The sequence below is a fragment of the Morone saxatilis genome, unplaced genomic scaffold (assembly GCF_004916995.1).
Source record: "Morone saxatilis isolate NCDOM2014 unplaced genomic scaffold, NCSU_SB_2.0 Contig15, whole genome shotgun sequence".
NCBI classification, from domain to species: domain Eukaryota; kingdom Metazoa; phylum Chordata; class Actinopteri; family Moronidae; genus Morone; species Morone saxatilis.
In genome coordinates this window covers 16,342,711-16,346,984 of record NW_023339707.1, presented here as the reverse complement: position 1 = coordinate 16,346,984, position 4,274 = coordinate 16,342,711, and the positions used below count along the sequence as shown (strand labels likewise).

General features: G+C 41.6%; 1 protein-coding gene across 1 annotated transcript in view; it reads right to left on the bottom strand.

Moving 5' to 3' along the window:
- nkain4 (sodium/potassium transporting ATPase interacting 4) overlaps positions 1 to 4,274 on the bottom strand; it is a 37,839-nt gene that overhangs the window by 21,424 nt on the left and 12,141 nt on the right. The window lies entirely within an intron of this gene.

The following is a 4,274-nucleotide window of genomic DNA, read 5'->3' as shown; positions in this document are numbered from 1 at the left end:
AAAACACAGGTGTTACTAATAATATTAACTCTGGCTGTGGTATATTCAAGTATCCCAGTAGGCTGTGGAAGTGAAGGAGCTGAATGGAATTCAGTCATAGTTCATTTTTCTTCACTGTGACATGTCAAGTGTCTTCACAGATGAAAAATATGTAATCTTCACACATTGTGGTATAAAACTATAATGCAGACAGACACCTATGCGTGTGTATTATTTCTAGTTGAGGGGCTAATTGCAAAACCAAGTTTGCAAAGCACTCAGTGGCAAAAAAGCACCCAGGCTTAAGCCCACAAGGACATCTTTACTTTTATTTATTAATGAGCATTTTTATGTGCTCATAGAGTGATTATATATGGGGATAGAGATTTTGTATTATACGTGTTAATTTGTCTGTATTCTAGTTCTTTACTCTTGTTAAGAAACCAGGTAGCAGACAGAGATAGAAAGAAAATCAGTGTCTTAGAGCGGGACCACTTTAACCACTAACAAGGCTAGTCGACGGACCCAGACAGGGCCAGACAGAGCTCTCAATTGGTCTGAACATGGACTATTTACTGAGATGGGGGAGCTTCATTCAACGGAACTGATGAAGCTAAAATGAACTAAACTCATCCGCCCTCAACTACTACTGAACTGAACTGAAATCGATTGTAGACTCCGGTCCAGAGGATGTAAATAGCTTAATCTTAAAGTGAGCCACAGTAACAGACAGAACATTACAACACAACAGATCACAAAAGTGAATTTTTTGAAGTAGTTTGCCAGTGTCCAGAGGGAGACTCAGTTCTAAGCACTTGCTTTTTATCATGTTTCTTTCAGTGGGACGGATTTGTGTGTTGTGTGTTCCCAACAGCACTGAGAGATTAGCATGTTATTAGCACTAAGAGCACTGGATGTTTAACATATTTCATCTTTAATAAAGAGCTCTTTGATTCATAGGCTTTCAATTGTTACTTTGCAAAAACCAGCGCCGCAGTGTGCACTTCACTCAGTGTCTGTTTAGCACCACTACCTAAAACAAGTGGTACTTAGTGAAGTACAAAGGGACTAGCCGCTGTGTTTCACTCTGCAGACCATATTTCAAACAGTGAAGAAGAAAGTGGCTTATGAAGGAACCCTACCTCTTAATCCCCGTCTCAGCTCTGCTAGACCAGGCACCACCAAGGGCTATCTATCTATCCAACCCTCCATGCACCCAATGAAAGCCACACACACACGGCATCACACACATAGCGAGATTGGCACCATTAGTTACACAAGGACCAGGCAGGCACCGGAGTATAATGACTTCACCCAGGCGAGAGGTGAAAAATTGGATTGGAGAAAGTTTTTGAGAAGTACTTTACTGCCTGCTGGGAGTCTCAGAGTATAGACAAGCCAGGGCAAAGCATGGCACATAAAAAAACGTCTCAGTGACAGTCTTTCTCTTTGGAATACAACAGTCGCTTTGATTTCTCTCAGGATAGTAGTTATTTGGAGTATTAACAGTTCTATGAGTATGTGTGTAGCCCTTAATCGGCTTTCCCTGTTGTTTAATCCAGTAGCAAAGTGCGCTCATTACTCAATGCGCTGGTAGTACACTGTATAAAATGATTGTAAGACAGACGTTCTGTTCCTCTTGTACTCAGAAAGCCAAGAACAAGGGAACAAGGGCAGTGCTTCCCAAACTTTGTGTCTGGTGGCCCCCTAAAATGAAGCTATGTGTATACATGTGACCCCTCAACACAGGTTACATACATCTTAGAGTGATTCACAGGTTCAAACTGTACAAAAACCCAATCTTAAAATAATGTAGAATTATTATTTAGTTTATATGCTTCAAAAACTAATTTCTAAAAATGATTGAAAGTATCTTTATCTTCTGACTACCACCAAAAACATCTCTAGCCAACTGGTCACTAGATATACAGAGAGGATCATTTTTTGACCAATTTAATATCTGTGAATTAAAAAAAAAGGATCATGATTTACCAATGATTAGAACTGATACTGAGTACGCTCTGATCTGTACGTGTCTACTCAGATATTAGACATATTGACAAGCAGACTGGAGAACCATGACATATGTAAACCTGATTAGACTATATAAGTATAATGTGGGCTCTGTCTGACTCAGAATGCAGGTCAGGTCTCGGTTGCTTAGAACCACGTGAACCTGCGAGAACCTCTAATATTTCAAGTATGTGGAGGGGAAGTTACTACTAGGTAATTTCCATATCTGTGAGGGAAATCAAAACAACTGTTATATGTCAAAACTATATGAAAGAGAAAGACATTAAGAGAGGCAATAAGTCAGAGGCTGGTTATAATGTGCTGTATTATGCCCAGTCTCTTTCAGTGACTTCCAGCAGACAGTAAAGTATGTCTGCCAGTTAAAGTACAAAGCACGTATGAAACGGAACTGGTAATTTGGATATTACATACAAATTCCCCCTCTGAATTTTATCGTTTTATCATTGGCTAATGCGCACTTGTATGTCTAACAAACAGCCCATTAGCGAAGCCACTGAGATAAGAAAAACAGGAGATAACGTGTTAGCAGAAATTCACCCCTCACATCTCCTGCCACTCCTCAATGTCGTCCTCCTGCCTCAATGTGTGAGTCAGAGTTATATGCTTGAACATAGAGGAGACTGACTCATGCAGCCTAAAGTCACACAGAATGGGCTCACACACACACACACACACACACACACAGACAGACCTGCTTTTCAAAGCCACAGATCCTGATGACACATTCAGTAACATGTTATCAGAGGACATTTCGCAGAGGACATGCACAAAAAGACAAACGCTGATGTGATTTATAGTATCTGCAGGCTATGGTGAAAATGAGAGGGTCACCAGTCACCTCCGTCCTCTCGCTTAAGGTCCTCTCTTCCCTTTCACAACTAACACCTCAACAGAAGTGTGTCCTACCGCTGCATATCACAAACCTGTGACAACACAGTTGAGTTATTAATCATAAACAACTGTCAGGCCACCCTGCCACATGTTTGGGTTTTCTGTTTGAAGTCCCAGTTGGATGCACGGGCAAAGCAAACAGTTTCTCGTGCATTTCAGCCACTTATCTTGAGCACACACGCACATCTTAATTATCTATCAAATGATGCGGATCAAACATTTTTCCCTCTCAGACACGTTCACTCTGATCCTCTCGTGTGTAGCTTGCTTCTCTCTTCTTCTTCTTCATGTCATGTTAAAGAAAGTGGAGATGATTAAAATGACAACTTTGATATTCTTATACGCTACATATATTAGCATACTGTAAGGCGATGTTCTTTATTGTTCTGTTTGTGTTTGCTCGTTTATGCACACCTCCAGACACTGAGAGAATACACAAGAGCAAACATCATCTAACAGAAAGCAAGATTGAGGTCTACGATCCTTGTTAATAACCTGGTGTCATATGCCTGAAGGAGAGAATAATTGATGGTTTCGGAGTCCTAGGAATAGAGATATAAAAAAAACAACTAGTGTGAAAGGAGAGAAAAGGATGGGCAGTAGTGGAGGTGATAGAGAGGCTTGTTGCATCCTGCTGTCGTACCCACCCCCTAATTGCTTAGTATTTATGGTGGGAGGAGTGGTATGTGTGGGCAACATGCTTCTCCACATATACACACCCAAAACCAAAATACACACTAAGAGATTCCGTACCCTAGAGGGAGTCATTTGTGCTTGCAGGAGGTCGGTGGGAGGCTTTTACGGGCCGTTATGTAGCCGGCTCACTATTCCTGGAAGAGCGTTGGTATCTTTTGATCAAATTCTACGCCACTCTCCAGTAACCTGCTTCCTATGAATTGTTGGCTAATTGTGCCATATGGGTTTGTGTGTGTGTGTGTGTGTGTGTGTGTGTGTGTGTGTGTGGGCCTGCGTGTGTGTCTGGGTGGGCAGAGATCTTTCTGTTCTTGATTGATTGTTGTCATCTTGGTGGATTATTGAGTTAGCAGCGAACGTGATAGGCTCACTACAGCATCTCAGAGGAGAGAATACACGTGCACACACACACACACACACACACACACACACACTCACACACTCCTACATCCCTCTCATGCTATACACTTATTTATCTCAATGACCTGGGTGGAATAATTTAGAGAGAGGGTCCATGGCCATGTGTCAATGAGTACATCAAAGGGATCTAAGTATGTGTGTGGATGGATGGAAGGTTCATGGTTCATTAGCATGGCTATTGGCCCTCTAAACTGAGGAGCAGTCATGTAGGAATGGCAATTGTTCATGAAGAGGCCATGTCGTATTGTCTAAATAAA